General features: G+C 38.6%; 1 pseudogene; it reads right to left on the reverse strand.

Annotated features, from left to right (window-relative positions):
* LOC142172163 (lipid phosphate phosphatase epsilon 1, chloroplastic-like) overlaps positions 1–21,394 on the reverse strand; it is a 70,053-nt pseudogene that overhangs the window by 37,585 nt on the left and 11,074 nt on the right.

Raw genomic sequence — 21,394 nt, forward strand, 5'->3', positions numbered from 1 at the left:
AATCCGAAATTTATTAAAATATTCGGCAGTGGGACCCACGTCTCAAATCTCGGAAAAACTTACGAAATTCGAACACCCATTCCGTAACGAGTCCAACCATATAAAAATTATCCAATTCCGATATCAAATGGACCTACAAATCTTAAATTTTTATTTTTGGAAGAATTTATAAAAATCTGATTTTTCTTCCATAAATTCACGGATTCATGATATAAATGAGTATGAAATCATGAAATATAATCAATATAGGATAAGGAACACTTACCCCAATATTTTCCCGTGAAAATCACCCAAAAATCGCCTCTTTAGGTTTAGGGTTCGAAAAATTGAAGAATGAATGAAAAATCCCGTCTAAGTCCAAAGTTATCAGCTGCAGATGTCGCATTTGCGACCTGAGCTTCGCAATTGCGAAGGGTTCATCGCAATTGCGAGAACCTTCACATTTTCTCTGCCTTCGCAAATGCGAAGATTATGTCGCATTTGCGACAATTGGCCCTTCACAATTGCGAAGATAAACTCGCATTGCGAGAATTGCTGGCCTAGGCTTTCTTCGCAATTGCGATAAAAACCTCGCAATTGCCATACCTGCTTGGTTCGCATTTGCGATGCCTGATCTCGCAATTGCGAGATCAGAGGCCTGCAACAGGTTCAGTTATACCAGCAAAATTTTCTAAGTTCAAAACATCCTGTGGCTTATCCGAAACTCACCCGAGCCCTCGGGGCTCCAAACCAAACATGCACGCAAGTCTAAAAATATCATACGAATTTGCTCGTGAGATCAAGTCATAAAAATAACACCTAAAACTATGGATTTAGCACCAAAACTCATGAATTCCTCAAGAACATTTCAAAACTACTATCTTCTCAACCGGACGTCCGAATCACGTCAAATCAACTCTGATTTCTACCAAATTTCACAGATATGAGTTATATATTATATTAAATTTGTACCGAGCTCCGAAATCAAAATAAGGGCCCGCTACCAACGAGATCAAACATTAATCAATTTCTTTAAATCCATAGAATTTCAGTCTTACAATTTTCATCAAAAATTCATTTCTCGAGCTAGGGACCTTCCGTGAACGTCGTAAGACGGATCCGAGTTCGTTTACTCAAAACGTTGACCAAAGTCAACTAAAAATCTATTTTAAATTCCAAAAATTATTGCTTCATAAATTTCCACATAAAGGCTTTTCGGATTTATGCCCGGACTGTGCACGCAAATTGAGGTAAGTAAAAATATGGTTTTTAAGGCTAACGGGCCCGGAATAGAGTCTTAATTCACAAGATGACCCTTTGGGTCATCCTCTCCTTAAGCCAAGTGGTAGCCTAGAAAAAAGGCACATGGCACAAGTAGTTAATAATTAGTTATTGATTATTATTTTTGTATTTAAAAATTTATAAAATAATAAAATAAAATATTTTATAATAAAAAACAAAAATTAATAAAAATAACTGTCCATTCAAATTGGAGGGTAGTTTCAAGTTGGAGTTTTTAAATTATTTTAAAATAAAAAGCTAAAATTACAAAAATTAATGCCAATTCAAAATTTCTTTGTTTTCCTTAATAATTTTTGTTTTTCTTTTTAAAACTACAAAGTTTATTTATTCAGAAAATATTATTGATAATAATAGAATAAAATATAAAATATAAATATATATATCTTCTATTATATTATTTAAAGAAAGTAGCATACAAAAATTTAAATAAAGTAATATGCTAATAAAAGTTTCTATTAACAATGAAATAATACTAAATATGGATAATATAATAAAGAAAAATACAAAACAAAAAAGTTATTCGATGACTATATAAGTCTCTTTAATTTAATAGAGATTTTATTCATTAAAGTTCAGATAATATTATTTAGAACAATAGGATAAAATTTAAAATAAAAAATATTTAAAGAGTACTAAAATATATATCTTCTATTATATTACAAAAAGAAAGTATAGTAGATAAAAATATTAAATAAAGTAATATACTAATAAAAATTTCTATTACCAATGTAAAAATACTAAATATTGGATAAGTATAATAAAACAAAATATAGAACCAAAAAGTTATTCAATGACTATACAAGTCTCTTTAATTTAATAGAGCTTTTATTCATTAAAATTCAAACAATATTATTGAGAACATTGGAATAAAATTAAAATAAAAACAGTATTTCAAGAGTAATAAAATATATATCTTCTATTATATTACAAAAAATAGTGTGATGACCCAAAATGGCTTCTTTAAATTTAATAAGTAATTTTGTGTTCTAAGATCTCAAAAAATACCATTTATCATTCATCGACTTGCGTGCACAGTCCGTACAATATTTCGGAAAGTTTTTATGTGAAAAATGGATTAAAATGGGAAATAGAGCTTTAAAATTCAAGTGAGTTGACCTTAGTCAACGTTTTTAGCAAACGGACACGGATCAGTATTTTTTCTTTTTCGGTAACTCCGTATCGTGATTTCGGACTTGGGTGTATGTCCGGAATTTAATTTGGAGGTCCCTAACTCAAGTTATGACCATTTAACGGAACTAGCAATTTAAAGGCTAAATATTTCAAGTTTGACCACGGGGTTGACTTTTTGATATCAGAACCGGAATCTGATTCTGGAAATTTGAACAGCTCCGTTATGTCATTTATGACTTGTGTGCCCAATTTGAAATCATTCCGGATTCATTTAATATATTTTGGCACGAGATTTGTAAATTAAAAGTTTAAAACTCAAAGATCGAATCGGGGGGTGAATTATAATTTCGGTGTTGTTTGACGTGATTTTAGACCTCGAGTCAGTTCGTATTATGTTACGGGACTTGTTGGTATATTCGAGCGGGGTCCCGAGTACCCCGAGAGTAAAACGGATCGAAATCGGAACAAGAATTGGACTTTAGCAAAATCTGAAATTTTGAGTTCTGGTGTAATCGCAGGTGCGAGCTCGCAGAAGCGAAACTTCCATCGCAGATACGGTCTTCGCATGTGCGGCCCTTTTGCGCAGAAGCGGACGTCGCAGGTGCGGAACCTCGCCTGGCAGCCCTACTTCGCAAATGCAAAACCGCAGGTGTGAAAATATAGCCCTCAAATGCGAAAATGCTGGGCAGAATACATAAAATCGGGTCTTAGCCATTTTTATTCATTTTTGAGTTTTAAGTCTCGGATTTGGGCGATTTCAAGGGGGATTTTCACGACTTTGAACTGGGTAAGTGTTCTTTATCATATAGTGATTGTATTTTACAAATCCATGTCTATATTCATCATTTATCTCGGATTTAGATGGAAGAAATTGGAATTTTTGTAAAACTTTCCAAAAAAGAAAGATTAAGATTTGAAGGTCCATTTGATATCGGAATTGGACAAATTTGGTATGGTTGAACTCGTATCGGAATGGGTGTTCGGATTTTGCGAGTTTTTTCGGAATTTGAGACGTGGGTCCCACTGCCGAATATTTTAATGAATTTCGGATTTTTATCCGAAAAATTTGTATATTCATATGGAATTAATTCCTATGATTAGTATTGAATATATTGAATTGTTTGTGAATAGATTTGAAACTTTCAGAGGCAAATTTAAAAGGAAAAGCTGTGGTTGAATAATTGATTGGAATTTACAAAGCGAGGTAAGTGTCGTGGTTAACCTTGACTTGAGGGAATAGAACACTTAAATAATTTGTTATGTAAATTGCATGTGAATGACGTATAGGCGAGGTGACGAGTGTCTATACGTCGTCAAATTAATTATTTGCCTGCTTACTTGAAAAATCATAAATTGTTTGTAATCATAAATTAATTATTATAATAATTATTTCTCTCTAATTCTTTGTAAAATATTAATTCTTGAATTTCTGCATTAATTGTTACATGCTATTTGAATTATGTGCCTTAATTGTTATTTGACATTTAGCATATTAAATATTAAACTGCCTATTTGCTCCCTGATTTACATAATGATTTGCTATTTGTCATTGTTTGCTTCATAATTAAACCATAATTATTGTATGCTTGTTGTCTTATAATTTTATATTTATTGGAAAAATTTCTTCTATAAGAATTGGTAAATGAATATGTTGGAGGAGCGGGTTGCATGCCGCAACATGATTGATTATAATGAATATATTAGAGGATTGGGTTGCACGCCGCAACAGACTTATTAAAAGTCTATATTGGAGGATCGGGTTGCACGCCGCAACAGAATTATTAAAAGTCCATATTGGAGGATCGGGTTGCACGCCGCAACTGACTTATTTAAAAGTCGACATACATACATATATATATATATATATATATATATATATAAGAGTCCATATTGGAGGATCGGGTTGAACGCCGCAACAGACTTGATTAAAAATAAATATATTGTGAGAGCGGGTTGCACGCTGCAACAAAATTGAATGTGAATATATTGTGAGAGCGGGTTGCACGCTGCAACAGAATTGATGGAAGTGATAATTGGTTATGAATGATGTGTTGGTTTCAATTATTATAAATGAGTTACCTGATTTATTTCTATTATTGTTGCTATTACTAATATTGCGTACATGTAATGTAAGTGACCCGCCTTAGCCTCGTCACTACTTCGTCGAGGTTAGGCTCAACACTTACCAGTACATGGGGTCGGTTGTACTGATACTACACTCTGCAGTTCTTGTGCAGATTTTGGAGTTGGTTCCAGCGGCGTACCGTAGACTTGCTCGAATTTCAGCTACCAGAGGAGACTTGAGGTATAGCTGCATGGCGTCCGCAGTTCTGGAGTCCCCGTCTATTTTACTTTAGCTGTGTGATTATTTTCAGACAACTTTATTTTATTCAGACCTTATTTGTATTTATTCTAGAAGCTCGTACACTTGTGACACCAATTCTGGGATGGTATTTAGACACCGTTGTTTTTATGAATTATTCACTATATTTTAAACTTGATTCCGCATTTGTTCTTGGATTATTAATAATTTAAAAATTGTTTAAAAATTAGTTAATATTATTCTAATGTTGGCTTGCCTAGCAAGTGAAATGTTAGGCGCCATCACGGTCCGAAAGTGGGAATTTCAGGTCGTGACAAATGGTATCAGAGCACTAGGTTACATAGGTCTCATGAGTCACTAGCAAGCTTAGTAGAGTCTGAACGATCGGTACGGAGACGTCTGTACTTATCTTTCAGAGGCTATGAAGTTTAGGAACAATATCACTTCTTTCTTATTCTGTCATGCGATTTTATTCTATCATCGATGATTGAACCATTCTACTCTTATTCTCTCGCAGATGGTGAGAAAGCGTAATACCTCTATCGATGGACAGGGACCAAAACCCCCAGTGGCAACTATGGCCAAGGGTAGAGGTCGAGGCCGAGGTCGTGCTAGAAGCCGAGGTAGAGCTCAGTACAGAGCTCGAGCAGTTGCACCTGTTGAAGAACCTCAGATAGACCTTTAGGAGGAGGTCCTAGTTCAGAATGTACCAGTTGGACCAGTTCAGGTCCCGGAAGGATTCATAGCTACTCCAGTGCTTCAGGACGCTCTAGTCCGATTGGTGAGTCTTATGGAGGGTGTGGCCCAGAATGGTACATTTCCAGTGGCACCAGCCATCTCACAGGCTGGGGGAGGAGCACAAACTCCCACTACTCCCGCCTCGGAACAGATGGCTCCCCAGAATCAGGCTCCAGCAGCCCCGCCAGTTGGGGTAGTTCAGCCAGTTGTTGCGGCACATACCGGTGATAAGCCTGCCATGTCTTTTTAGGCCTTATTGAAATTGGATAAGTTCACTAAGCTCTTTCCAGTTCAATTCAGTGGTACACCTTCTGAGGACCCATAGGATTATCTTGAATGCAGCCTTGAGGTGCTGCGAATCATGGGTATAGTTGAGATCAATGGAGTTAATTTTGCTGTATTCTAGATAACGGGTTCCGCCAAGAGGTGGTGGAGAGATTACATATTGACCCGACCAGTCGGATCGCCTGCACTTACCTGGGAGCATTTCTCTCAGCTATTTCTGGAGAAGTTCCTCCCTATCACACTGAGAGAGGAATTTCGCAAGCAATTCGAGCGTCTACAATAGGGCAGTATGACTGTTACTTAGTATGAGTCCCGTTTTGTAGATTTGGCCTGCCATGCTCTCCTTTTACTACCTATGGAGGGAGAGAGAGTGAGGAGGTTCATTATGGGACTCACTCACCCTATCAGACTTTAGATGGCCAAGGAGACCGGAAGTGAGATTTCTTTTCAGGCGGCTGCTAATGTCGCATGGAGGATCGAGATGGTTCTTGCACAGGAAAGAGGGCAGAGGTCCGATAAGAGGCATCGTCAGTTCGGTGGTTACAGTGGTGCCTCGTCTGGAGGCAAGGGTAATTTTGGTAGGGTTCATCCTCCCAGACCGTTTCATTCAGCATTTCATGTAGCTCCCGGTGCTTCAAGGAGTCACGGTCCTATTATGCCTTACTTTGGGCAGCCAGTATTCAGTGCACATTCAGCTCCTATCAGTGCACCACCACTCCAGAGTTACTACAGTGGTTATCCGGCCCATCTGGGTCAGCTTCAGCTTCAGCAGCCACGGCATCAGGATATGTGTTATGAGTGTGAAAACATTGGTCACATCAGGAGGTATTGCCCTAGATTGGCGAGTAACAGATCTCGGCAAGATTCTCGTGCCATCATACCGGCACCAGTTGCTTCACCGCATGCCCAGCCAGCTAGAGGTAGGGGTCAGGCAGTTAGAGATGGAGGTCCGGCCATTAGAGGTGGAGGTCAGACCGTTAGAGGTGAAGGCCAGCCAGTTAGAGGCCGTCCCAGAGATGCAGTTCAGAGTGGTGGGGCCCAGCCCCGATTTTATACCTTTCCAGCTAGGCCTGAGGCCGAGTCATCTGATGCTGTGATCACAGGTATTATTCCAGTTTTCCATAGAGATGCTTCGGTTCTATTTGATCCAGGATCTACTTATTCCTATGTGTCCTCCTATTTTGCTTCATATTTGGTTCTGCCTTGTGATTCTTTGAGTGCTTCTGTGTGTGTATCGACACCGGTGGGATACTCTGTTGTAGTAGATCATGTCTACTGTTCGTGTGTCGTTACTATTGGTAATCTTGAAACTAGTGTGGATCTTCTACTTCTTGATATGATAGATTTCGATGTCATGTTGGGTATGGATTGGCTGTCTCCTTATCATGCTATATTGGACTGTCATGCCAAGACAGTGACCCTAGCTATGCCGGGGTTACCTCGGTTAGAGTGGAAAGGAACTCCCGACCATTCTTCCAGCATGGTTATTTCTTATATGAAAGCTCGGCATATGGTAGAGAAAGGGTGTCTAGCCTATTTGGCTTATATTCGTGATCCCAGTGCGGATGTCCCTTCTATGAACTCAGTACCAGTTGTTCGTGAATTTTCGAAAGTATTTCCTGCAGATCTGTCGGGGATGCCACCCGATAGAGATATTGACTTCTGTATTGATTTGGCTCCGGCCACTCAGCCCATTTCTATTCCACCATACCGTATGGCCCCGCCAGAGCTGAAGGAATTGAAAGAGCAGTTATAAGCCTTGCTTGATCCGGGATTCATTAGACCCAGTGTCTCGCCCTGGGGTGCAAAAATTGCTCGATGCGGATATGTATAGACTATCGGCAGTTGAACAAGGCCACTATCAAAAACAAATATCCGCTGCCAAGCATTGATGACTTATTTGATCAGTTGCAGGGTGACAAGGTATTTTCGAAGATTGATTTGAGATCTGGTTACCATCAGTTGAAGATTAGGGCATCTGATGTCCCTAAGACAGCTTTTCGGACTCGGTATGGGCATTACGAGTTCCTAGTGATGTCATTTGGGTTGACAAATGCTCCAGAACATTTATGGATTTGATGAATCGGGTGTTCAAGCCTTATTTTGATTCTTTTGTGGTTGTATTCATTGATGATATCTTGATTTACTCCAACAGTCGAGAGGAGCATGAGCAGCATCTTCGAAGTGTGCTTCACACCTTGAAGAATAATCAGTTATATGCCAAATTTTCAAAATGTGAGTTTTGGTTAGACTCAGTTGCCCTTTTGGGACATGTTGTATCGGCAGAAGGCATAAAGTTAGATCCTAAGAAGATTGAGGCTGTTCAGAATTAGCCTAGACCTATTTTGGTTACAGAGATCCGGAGTTTCCTGGGTTTGGCAGGTTATTATCGTCGGTTAGTGGAAGGGTTTTCATCTATATCAAGCACATTGACCAGGCTAACCCAGAAGGGTGTTCCATTCAGATGGTCAGACGAGTGTGAGTCGAGCTTTCAGAAGCTCAAGACCGCTTTGACTACGGCGCCAGTATTGGTATTACCCACAGGTACAGGTTTGTATACGGTATATTGTGACGCATCTCACATTGGGCTTGGTGCAGTATTAATGCAAGATGGCAAGGTAATTGCATATGCGTCATGTCAGTTAAAAGTTCAAGAGAAGAATTATCCTGTTCATGACCTAGAATTGGCAGCCATTGTTCATGCGCTGAAGATTTGGAGGCATTACCTCTACGGTGTCTCGTGTGAGGTATTTACTGATCATCATAGCCTTCAGTATCTTTTCAAACAAAAAGATCTTAATTTGAGGCAGAGAAGATGGTTGGAGTTGTTAAAAGACTATGATATCACCATTTTGTATTATCCCGGAAAGGCCAATGTGGTGGCCGATGCTTTGAGTAGAAAGGCTGTGAGTATGAGCAGTCTTGCGTATATTCCGGTATGTGAGAGGCTATTAGCTGCAGATGTTCAGACTTTGGCTAATCAGTTCGTGAGGTTAGATGTTTCAGAACCCAGTCGGGTTCTAGCTTGTACAGTCGCTCGGTCTTCTTTATATGAGCGCATCAGAGAGAGGCAGTATGATGATCCTCACTTACTTGTCCTTAAGGACACGGTGCGGCACGGTGATGCCAAACAGGTTGCTATGTGGGAAGATGGGGTTCAGCGAATGCAGGGTCGTATTTGTGTGCCTAATGTGGATGGGCTTCGTGAATTAATTCTTGAAGAAGCACACAGTTCCAGGTATGCTACTCATCTAGGTACCACTAAAATGTATCAAGATTTGCGGCAACAATATTGGTGGAGGAGAATGAAAAAGGATATAGTTGCACATGTAGCTCGGTGTCTGAATTGTCAGCAAGTTAAGTACGAGCATCAGAGACTTGGTGGTTTGCTTCAGAAATTAGAAATTCCTGAGTGGAATTGGGAGCGTATCACTATGGATTTTGTTGTTGGGCTCCCACTGACTCAGAGAACATTTGACGAAGATTGGGTCATTGTGGACAGGTTGACCAAGTCAGCACATTTCATTCCAGTGGCAGTTGCCTATTCTTCAGAGAGGTTAGCTGAAATTTACATTCGTGAGATTGTCCGCCTTCACGGTGTGCCCGTGTCTATTATTTCAGATCGAGGTACGCAGTTTACCTCACATTTTTGGAGGGCTGTACAACGTGAGTTAGGCATACGGGTGGAGTTGAGTACATCATTTCATCCACAGACAGACGGATAGTCAGAGCGCACTATTCAGATATTGGAAGATATGCTCCGCACTTGTGTTATAGACTTTGGAGGTTCTAAGGATCATTTCTTGACACTTGTGGAGTTTGCTTATAATAATAGCTACCAGTCGAGCATTCAGATGGCTCCATATGAGGCATTATACGGAAGGCAATGCCGATCGCCAATTGGTTGGTTTGAACCGGGAGAGGCTCAGTTGTTGGGTACCGATTTGGTACAGGATACCTTGGATAAGGTCAAGATTATTCAGGATCGACTTCGCACAACTCAGTCTAGGAAAAAGAGTTATGCCGACCGTAAAGTTCGTGATATTGGATTCATGGTTGAAGAACGAATATTGCTCCGGGTTTCACTTATGAAAGGTGTAATGAGGTTCGAAAAGAAGGGCAAGTTGAGCCCTAGGTTTATCAGACCCTTTGAAATTCTTGAAAGGGCGGGTGAAGTAGCCTACAGGCTTGTATTACCACCTAGTTTATCAGCGGTTCATCCGATGTTCCATGTGTCTATGCTCCAAAAATATCATGGTGATCCATCCCATGTGTTAGATTTCAACTCAGTCCAATTGGACAAAGATTTGACTTACGAGGAGGAGCCGGTGGCTATTCTAGCCCGGCAGGTCCGACAGTTGAGGTCAAAGAGTTATCCTTCAGTTCGGCTGCAATGGAGAGGTCAGCCGGTAGAGGCATCTACCTGGGAGTCCGAGTCAGATATGCGGAGTAAATATCCACACCTTTTCTCCAGCTCAGGTACTTTTTCTAACTTCGTTCGAGGACGAACGTTTGTTTTAGAGGTGGAGAATGTGATGACCCAAAATATCATCTTTAAATTTAATAAATAATTTTGTATTCTAAGACCTCAAAAAGTACCATTTATCATTCATCGACTTACTTGCACAGTCCGTACAATTTTTCGGAAAGTTTTTATGTGAAAAATGGATTAAAATGAGAAATAGAGCTTTAAAATTCAAGTGAGTTGACCTTAGTCAATATTTTTAGCAAACGGACCGAGATCGATGTTTTGTCTTTTATGGTAACTCCGTATCGTGATTTGGGACTTGGGCGTATGCCCGAAATTTAATTTGGAGGTCCCTAGCTCAAGTTATGACCATTTAACGGAACTAGCAATTTAAAGGCTAAATATGCCAAGTTTGCCACGGGGTTGACTTTTTGATATCGGAGCCGGAATCCGATTCTGGAAATTTGAACAGCTCTGTTATATCATTTATGACTTGTGTGCCAAAGTTGAAGTCATTCCGGATTTATTTAATATATTTTGGCACGAGATTTGGAAATTGAAAGTTTAAAACTCAAAGTTCGAATCGGGAGGGGGGGATGAATTATAATTTCAGTGTTGTTTGACGTGATTTTAGACCTCGAGTTAGTTCGTATTATGTTACGGGACTTGTTGGTATATTCGAGCGAGGTCCCGAGTACCCCGAGAGTGAAACAGATCGAAATCGGAACAAGAATTGGACTTAAGCAAAATCTGAAATTTTGAGTTCTGGTGTAATTTTGACCGCAGGTGCGAGCTCCCAGAAGCGAGACTTCCATCGCAGATGCGGTCTTCGCAGGTACGGCCCTTTTGCGCAGAAGCGGACGTCGCAGGTGCGACATTTTGTCCGCAGGTGCGGAATCTCGCCTGGCAGCCCTACTTCGCAAATGCAAGCTTTGTCTCGCAAATGCGAGACTGCAGGTGCGAAAATATAGCCCGTAAATGCGAAAATGCTAGGCAGAATACATAGTATCGGGTCTTAGCCATTTTTACTCATTTTTGAGTTTTAAGTCTCGGATTTGGGCGATTTCAAGGGGGATTTTTACGACTTTGAACTGGGTAAGTGTTCTTTATTATATAGTGATTGTATTTCACAAATCCATGTCGATATTCATCATTTATCTTGGATTTAGATGGAAGAAATTGAAATTTTTATAAAACTTTCCAAAAATGAAAAATTAAGATTTGAAGGTCCATTTGATATCGGAATTGAACAAATTTGGTATGGTTGAACTCGTATCGAAACGGGTGTTCGGATTTTGTTAGTTTTTCAGGATTTGAGACGTGGGTCCCACTGCCGAATATTTTAATGAATTTTAGATTTTTATTCGGAAAATTTGTAAATTCATATGGAATTAATTCCTATGATTAGTATTGAATATATTGAATTGTTTGTGAATAGATTTGAAACTTTCAGAGGCAAATTTAAAAGAAAAAGTTGTGGTTGAATAATTGATTGAAATTTGCAAAGGAGGTAAGTGTCGTGGTTAACCTTGACTTGAGGGAATAGAACACTTAAATTATTTGTTATGTGAATTGCATATGAATGACGTATAAGCGAGGTGACGAGTGTCTATACGTCGTCAAAGTAATTGTTTGCCTGCTTACTTGAAAAATCATAAATTGTTTGTAATCATAAATTAATTATTATAATAATTGTTTCTCTCTTATTCTTTGTCAAATATTAATTCTTGAATTCCTGCATTAATTGTTACATGCTATTTGAATTATGTGCCTTAATTGTTATTTGACATTTAGTATATTAAATATTAAACTGCCTATTTGCTCCCTGATTTCCATAATAATTTGCTATTTATCATTGTTTGCTTCATAATTAAACCATAATTATTGTATGCTTGTTATCTTATAATTTTATATTAATTGTTACATTTATTGAAAAAATTTCTTCTATAAGAATTGATAAATGAATATGTTGGAGGAGCGGGTTGCACGCCGCAACAGGATTGATTATAATGAATATATTGGAGGATCGGGTTGCACGCCGCAACAGACTTATTAAAAGTCTATATTGGATGATCGGGTTGCACGCCGCAACAGACTTATTAAAAGTCCATATTGGAGGATCGGGTTGCACGTCGCAATAAATTTATTTAAAAGTTGACATATATATATATATATATATATATATATATATATATATATATATATATATATATATATATATATATATTGGAGGATCGGGTTGCACGCCGCTGCAACTAAACTGAAGGTGTATATATTGTGAGAGCGGATTGCACGCTGCAACAGAATTGAATGTGAATATATTGTGAGAGCGGGTTGCACGCTGCAACAGAATTGATGGAAGTGATAATTGGTTATGACTGCTGTGTTGGCTTCAATTATTATAAATGAGTTACCTGATTTATTTCTATTATTGTTGCTATTACTAATATTGCGTACAGGTTAATATAAGTGACCCGCCTTAGCCTCGTCACTACTTTGTCGAGGTTAGGCTCAGCACTTACCAGTACATGAGGCCGGTTGTACTGATACTACACTCTGCAGTTCTTGTGCAGATTTTGGAGTTGGTTCCAGCGACGTACCGTAGACTTGCTCGAATTTCAGCTACCAGAGGAGACTTGAGGTATAGCTGCATGGCGTCCGCAGTTCTGGAGTCCCCATCTATTTTACTTTACCTGTGTGATTATTTTCAGACAGCTTTATTTTATTCAGACCTTATTTGTATTTATTCTAGAAGCTCGTGCACTTGTGACACCAATTATGGGATGGTATTTAGACACCGTTATTTTTATGGATTATTCACTATATTTCAAACTTGCTTCCGTATTTGTTCTTGAATTATTAATAATTTAAAAATTATTTAAAAATTAGTTTATATTATTCTAACGTTGGCTTGCCTAGCAAGTGAAATGTTAGGCGCCATCACGGTCCGAAAGTGGAAATTTCGGGTCGTGACAAAAAGTAGCATTCAAAAAATTAAATAAAGTAATATGCTAATAAAAGTTTCTATTAACAATGAAATAATACTAAATATGTAGAATAATATAAAGAAAAATACAAAACAAGAAAGTTATTCGATGACTATATAAGTCTCTTTAATTTAATAGAGAGTTTATTCGTTATAGTTCAGATAATATTATTTAGAACACTAGGATAAAATTTAAAATAAAAAATATTTAAAGAGTACTAAAATATTTATCTTCTATTATATTACAAAAAGAAAGTATAGTAGATAAAAATATTAAATAAAGTAATATGCTAATAAAAATTTCTATTACCAATGTAAAAATACTAAATATTGGATAAGTATAATAAAAAAAAATATAGAACAAAAAAGTTATTCAATGACTATACAGGTCTCTTTAATTTAATAGAGCTTTTATTCATTAAAATTCAGACAATATTATTGAGAACATTGGAATAAAATTAAAATAAAAAGAGTATTTCAAGAGTAATAAAATATATATCTTCTATTATATTACAAAAAGAAGTAGTAGACAAAAATATTAAACAAAGTAATATGCTAATAAAAATTTCTTTTAACAATACAATTATATTAAATATTGGATAATATAATAAAGAAAAATACATAACAAAAAATAAATAATTGACTATATAAGTCCCTTTAATTTAATAGAGATTTTATTCATTAAAATTCAGATAATATTATTGAAAATAATAGAATAAAATTTAAAATAAAAAATATTTCAACATTAATAAAATATATATCATATTGATAAATAAGATGAAATTAAAATTTATTAAAGCAATACGATCTAATATGTTCAAACAAGTCCGATTATAATTTAATTTAATTAATATTAACCGCGCATCGCGCGGGTACGACTACTAGTATTATTAAAAGGAAGGAAGTCTAGCCTAGGATGATGACAAGTGGTAGCGTAGGAGAATGTCATGTGTTAGTTTTTAGGAAAAAATAGTTAATTAGTTAATAATTAGTTATTAGTTTTAAATTTTAAATTAAAATATTAAAATATTTATTATTTGAAGTAGGGGAAGTTATGTGCTCAATTCAAATAACTAATTAATAATTAGGAAGCTACCATTAGAAATATAAAACTTCCCGTGGCTGCATAAGAACCTAAAATTAAGGAGCACATCCCATGAACTCCCATCCCCCGAAATGTGATCTGCTTCCCCTCTTTTTTTTTAATACCTAAAATTCCTTAATACATTAACTAACTATCATTCTAAAAGATATTACAGATTTTTTACATTAACTTTTTAAATTTATAAATAAATTTTAGTTATACTTTTTAAATTAAAGACAATTACAACTTCTATTCACGTTTTAGGATTATCCAATATATTATCCAACCTAAACTCAAAGTTAACCGCTATTGTATTTATCTAATTATCTTCGTTCCTCAACTATCTAAAAGAAAAGAAAGATGCCTGAAAATGCGAAAACATGCTTTTTACCTTTACACGTAAGTAATTTTTACTTATATGTATTGATTTGTTTATTTTATGTATTGAATTAGAAGTTTTAAAACTCGTGTAATTTTGTCGGTTGTTTGGGAAGACGACACTTCAGCTTCTGGATACTTTTGCCCAGTTCCTTTGTTAATGCTTCGGTGTTTAAGTAGATTCAGGGTGAAATAAGTTGCAGTCTATTGGAACATATGGACTTTGTTTTTGCAGTCTACAGATTTTGTATTTTTAATTTATGACATTTGAATCATACAAACTTTATTTTTGCAGATGATCTTACGTACCAAAGATCAACAAACACCACAATTTTCTGTAGTTGAAGAAAATTATAGGCTTCTTTCTTATGTTGCTAGATAAGACCATTTATCAAGGATTTTTAGCTACATAAGGTTAGATGTTCATCTCTAAAAGAATCTCTCAATTAATCTTTTTTATTCTTCTAGCATCAGGTATAATTTTATAATTTAATTTGAAAATATTGTCCAGTATGCTTAGCACCATGATATTTAATTTTTGGCTGCAGGAAAAATAAACTTACAACTAAAAGATATCCGTGGTAAGTTGGTAACCTATATAGATTGTTCCTTTTAGATTATTAGGTGAGGTACGTATGCTATTTACATACAAACAATTTCAAATATAGAAGTATTTCCATTAGGACTTTATTTTTCTTCTTGATACTATTTAAAATATACATATATGGAGGAATCTCTTTGTTATAGCAAAAGGGATTGTGTTTTATTGAAGGAAACATACAAGGAAACGTGCATAAATTCAATGTATTTTTTCGGGTTATTTAGGTGCATTAGTGTCAGACAAAATAATCTATCAGAAATAATTTCTCTATCCTACAGAGGTAGGGGTAAGATTTGCGTACATCTTACTTTCTTCAGACTCCATTTGTAGGATTACATTGGCCTTGCTATTGTTGTTATTGTTTTAGTATTATGATGTTTAAGTTATTGGTAAATAGTAATATATTGTTACCTTCCTAAAACAATATTAGATTTGAGTGTTGTTATAGTTAGCTTTTTAATTAGTATGATCAGTTTTTAATTTGTGTGATTGGAGTTATTTTTATTTATAGTAAGATGATGGATAGCGGTGGTGTGATGACCCAAAAGGTCATCTTATATTTTAGAACTCGAATTTGCACTCTTAAGCCTTAAAAAATCTCATTTTTACCCTCCTTGATTTACGTGCGCAGTTCGGGCAGGTTTTCGGAAAGCTTTTATGTTGAAAACTAATGAAAATAAGAATTTTTGGCTTAAAAGTTAATTTTAGTTGACTTCGGTCAATATTTTTGGTAAACGGGCCCGGATCCGTATTTTGACGATCTCGGTGGGTCCGTATCAAATTATGGGACCTGGACGTATGCCCAGAATCAAATTCGGAGGTCTCTAGCTCAAGTTATGAATTTTTGATGAAAATTAAAAGTTTGAAAATTATTTGTTTTTAAGAATTGATTGATATTTGGCATTTTTAGTATCGGGTCCATATTTTAGTTCCGGAGCCCGGTACAGGTTCGTTATGATATTTAAGACTTGTCTGTGAAATTTGGTGAGAAACGGAGTTGATTTGACGTGATTCGGACGTCCAGTTGAGAAAATAGAAATTTTAAAGTGTTCTTGAGAATTTCATTTGATTTGGTGCTAAATTCGTAGTTTTAGGTATTATTTTGGCGATTTGATCGCACAAGCAGGTCCGTATGATATTTTTAGACTTGTGTGCATGTTTGGTTTGGAGCCCCGAAGGCTCAGGTGAGTTTCGGATAAGCCACGGGATGTTTTGGACTTTGGAAATCTAGTTTTTCTGTAGAGTCTGTGTTCTGGCATGTCCTTCTTTGCGTTCGCGAAGGTACTCTCGCGAACGCGTAGAGTAAACTGGGCAGCTGAAGTTTTCTTCTTCGCGAACGCGAAGGCCTGGTTGCGAACGCGAAGTGATGGGGGACTTATCCTTCGCGAACGCGAAGCATGTGGGGACCTGGGGGGGGGGGAGGGGGGTTGGTCGTTGCTTCATCGCGAACACAAGCTGGGTATCGCGAACGCGAAGGCTTGGCAGCCATTACCCTTCGCGAACGCGATGAACACTGTCGCCCAGCACTTAACAGAATCCAAAAACGGAAGTTTAGCCAAAAACTCATTTTTCTCAAAAACCAAACGGTGAGAGGCAATTTTACAAGAGTTATTTCTTCCCCAAATTGTTGGTAAGTGATTCTAAACCATTTTCTTTCAATTAACCATTACATTTCTTGAAATTTCAACCTAAAATCTAGAGTTTTCATGGTAGAATTAGGAGTTAGGGTAGAAACTAGGGAATTCGGAAATTTAGACCTCAATTTGAGGTCGGATTCCAAAACCAATTATATATTCGGGCTCGGGGATGAATGGATAAAAGAATTTTGGTCCGAACCTCGGGTTTTGACCAAGGGGGCCCGGGGTCAATTTTTTGACTTTTTGGAGGAAAATTTGGAAAATTTAATTTATGCAATATAATTGATTCCTTTAGCAATATTTGATATTATTGAGTCATTTTTGAATAGATACGAGTGGTTTGGAAGTAAATTCTAAAGAAAAAGCTGTGATTGAGAATTAAGTGGCCTTCGGAGCAAGGTAAGTGTTGTGCCTAACCCTGACTTGAGGGAATTAGGAACCTTAGATTACTTGCTAAGTAAAATTCATGTTAGCGGCGTATATGTGAGGTGACGAGTACTTATGCGCCGCTAAATTTACCTGTTTTTCCATGTTTCTCAGTTTTTCTTATATTGTCTCATTCCTATGTCTAATTGCGATGTGTTATACTAGTGTTGTTCAATTTATCGTTCTTATCATGTTTACGGATTTTCTGGTGATAATTGAGTTTTTATTTCAAAGTTGAGATTGATGTTATGGAACCAAATGTTGAGGTAAGATTTGTACTTGTTATTCTATCTCCCTGTTGATATCTATGCATTGCATTATAGTAAGGGAGAGTGATAATGCACGAAAAGTGATGTCGTGCCATATTGTGAGTGTTAATGCACGAAAGGTAATGTTGTGCCATATTGTGAGTGTTAATGCACGAAGGGTGATGCCGTACCATATTGTGAGTGTTAATGCACGAAGGGCGATGCCGTACCATATTGTGAGTGTTAATGCATGAAGTGTGATGCCGTGCCATGATATGAGAGTTAATGCACGAAGGGTGATGCCGTGCCGTTTCTATTTATTTTATGGTGAGATTGAGAGTAAAAGCACGAAGGGTGATGCCGTGCATTTTCCCTTACTGTATTTACTATTCCTATTGATTCATGGTATATTGACTGCTCCGGTGACCACTCTGTTGTAGTTTTTTATCTTGTATTCCCCTCAGTATGTTCCCCTCCCGACATTTCTGTTTAGTTCTTCATTTCTGTTATTTGCATATACACTGTTAAATTGTACAGGTTGATTTGCAGGTGCCTTACCTTAGCCTCGTCACTACTTCATCGAATTTAGGCTCGACATTTACTAGTACATGAGGTCGGTTGTACTGATGCAGCATTCTACACTTTCTGTGCAGATTTTGATATCGGCTCAGGTTGATCGAGATTTGCTACTGGTCCGCTATCCGGAGACTCAAGGTAGATCTGTCGGCGTGCACAGACCTTGAAGTCCCCGCCTATCTTTTATGTCTTACTGTTTTCTTTCATTCAGACAGTTGTATTTTTTTCAGACTATTACTTATAGTAAATTCTAGAATGCTCGTGAATTGTGACTCCAGATCCAGGTGGTAGTAATTAATACAGTTTTTATGATTTTTTGCACTTATTATATTTTATCTTAGTTAATTATTGTTAATAACTGAATGGAAATAAGGAATTGATTTAATAATTCTCTAACATTGGCTTGCCTAGCAAGTGAAATGTTAGGCGCCATCACGGTCCCGGTAGGGAATTCCGGGTCGTGGCAGTTGGTATCAGAGCACTAGGTTGCCTAGGTCTCACGATTCACGAGCAAGCTTAGTAGAGTCTGGAGGATCGGTACGGAGACGTCTGTGCTTATCTTCCAGAGGCTATGAAGTTAGGAACAAGTTTCACTTCTTTTCTTCTCTATCGTGCGATTTTGCTTTCTCAATACTGATTGAACTCTTTTACTCTTATTCTCTCGCAGATGGCGAGAACACGTACCGCTTCCTCAGCTGAGCAGCAGCCAGAGCCTCCAGTGACAGTTCTTACGCGGGGCAGAGGTCGAGGTCGAGGCAGGGGCAGGGCTCAGCCTATGGCCAGAGCAGCAGCCCCAGCAGTGGAGCCTCAGATAGAGCTTGACGAGGAGGTTCCAACCCAGACTGTTCCTGCCGGACCAGCTCAGGTTCCAGAGGGGTTCATTGCTACTCCAGTACTTCAGGATGCTTTGATCCGTTTGGTGGGCCTTATGGAGAGTGTGGCCCAGACTGGCGCATTTCCCATGGCACCAGCAGTCTCTCAGGCTGGAGGAGGAGCCCGGACTCCCACCACTCCCGCTCCGGAGCAGATAGCTCCCCAGTATCAGGCTCCAGCAGCTCAGCCAGTTATTGCGGCACAGGTCGGAGATGGGCCAGCTATGTCTTCTGAGGCTTTATGGAGGTTGGACAGGTTTACCAAGCTCTTTCCTGTTCACTTCAGTAATGCTCCTTCAGAGGATCCCCAGGAGTATCTTGATAGCTGTCATGAGGTTCTACGAAACATGGGTATAGTGGAGACCAATAGGGTTGATTTTGCTGCATTTCAGATGACTAGTTCCGCCAAGAAATGGTGGAGAGATTACTTATTCACCAGACCAGCTGGGTCGCCTGCACTTACTTGGGACCAGTTCTCTCATCTCTTCATAGAGAAGTTTCTGCCTATCACATTGAGAGAGGAGCGTCGCCATCAGTTTGAGCATCTTCAACAGGGCAGTATGACTGTTACTTAGTACGAGACCCGTTTTGTGGATTTGGCCCGTCATGTTATTCTTCTGCTTCCTACCGAGAGAGAGAGAGAGAGAGGGTGAGGAGGTTTATTGATGGACTTGCTCAGCCTATCAGATTGCAGATGGCTAAGGAGACTGGGAGTGAGATTTCTTTTCAGGCGGCTGCTAATGTTGCCAGACAAGTCGAAATGGTTCTTACTCAGGGAGGTCAGGGGTCTAACAAGAGGCCTCGTCATTCCGGTGAGTTCAGCGGTGCCTCATCTAGAGGCAGGAGTACTTTTGGTAGAGGCCATCCTCCCAGGCCGTTTCATTCAGTGCTCCAGGCATCCCACGGTGCCTCAGGTGGTCGTGGCCCTCAGATGCATTATTCCGACCAGCTAGCCTATAGTGCACCACCAGCTCCTATTAGTGCACCTCCACTCCAGAGTTATCAGGGTGGTTATTCAGGTTGACAAGGTCAGTTTCAGGTTCAGCAGTCACAACAGCCGAGGTTATGTTATACTTGTGGTGATCCGAGGCACATTGCTAGATTTTGCCCTTGGGCAATGGGAAGCTCACAGTAGCAAAGTTCCCGTGCCATAGTTCCGGCACCAGTTGCTGCACCACCTGCTCAGCCAGCCAGAGGCAGGGGTCAGACAGCCAGAGGTAGAGGCCAGACTGTTAGAGGTGGAGGTCAGGCCGTTAGAGGTGGAGACCAGCCAGCTAGAGGCCATCCTAGGGACGTAGTTCAGGGTGGTGGGGCCTAGCCCTGGTGTTATGCTTTCCCATCCAGGCCTGAGGCTGAGTCATCTGACGCTGTTATCACATGTACTGTTTCAGTTTGCTGTAGAGATGCTTCAGTTCTATTTGATCCGGGATCTACTTACTCCTATGTGTCATCCTATTTTTCTTCCTATTTGGTTGTGCCCCTTGATTCTTTGAGTGCTCCTGTGTATGTGTCCACACCAGTGGGAGATGCTATTTTTGTAGATCGTGTTTATCGTTCGTGTGTGGTCACCATTGGGAGTCTTGAGACTCGTGTAGATCTTCTACTTTGGTTGATTTTGATGTCATACTGGGTATGGATTAGCTGTCACCTTATCATGCTATGTTAGATTGTCACGCCAAGACGGTGACCTTAGCCTTGCAGAAGTTGCCTCGATTAGAGTGGAGAGGGAATCTTGGCCATTTTTTTAACAGGGTTATCTCTTATGTGAAGGCTCGGCATATGGTCGAGAAAAGGTGTCTAACTTATTTTGCTTATGCCCGCGATTCTAGTGCGGAGGTTCCTTCTATAGATTCGGTGCCAGTTGTTCGTGAGTTTCTAGAGGTGTTTCCTGCAGACCTGCCGGGGATGCCACCCGACAGGGATATTAATTTCTACATTGATTTGGCTCCGGGCACTCAGCCTATTTCCATTCCACCATTTCGTATGGCCCCGCCAGAGTTGAAAGAATTGAAGGAGCAGTTGCAAGATTTTCTTGATAAGGGCTTCATTAGACCTAGTGTCTCGCCCTGGGGTGCACCTTTGTTGTTTGTGAATAAGAAAGATGGATCGATGAGGATGTGTATAGATTATCGGTAGTTGAACAAAGTCACCATCAAGAACAAATATCCATTGCCGAGGATTAATGATTTATTTGATCAACTTCAGGGTGCCAAGGTGTTTTCGAATATTGATTTGAGATCTGGCTACCATCAGTTGAGGATTAGGGCATCCGATGTTCCTAAGACAGCTTTTCGGACTCGGTATGGGCATTATGAGTTGCTAGTGATGTCATTTGGGCTGACAAATGCCCCAACATCATT

Source organism: Nicotiana tabacum, chromosome 17 (genome assembly GCF_000715075.1).
Source record: "Nicotiana tabacum cultivar K326 chromosome 17, ASM71507v2, whole genome shotgun sequence".
NCBI lineage: Eukaryota > Viridiplantae > Streptophyta > Magnoliopsida > Solanales > Solanaceae > Nicotiana > Nicotiana tabacum.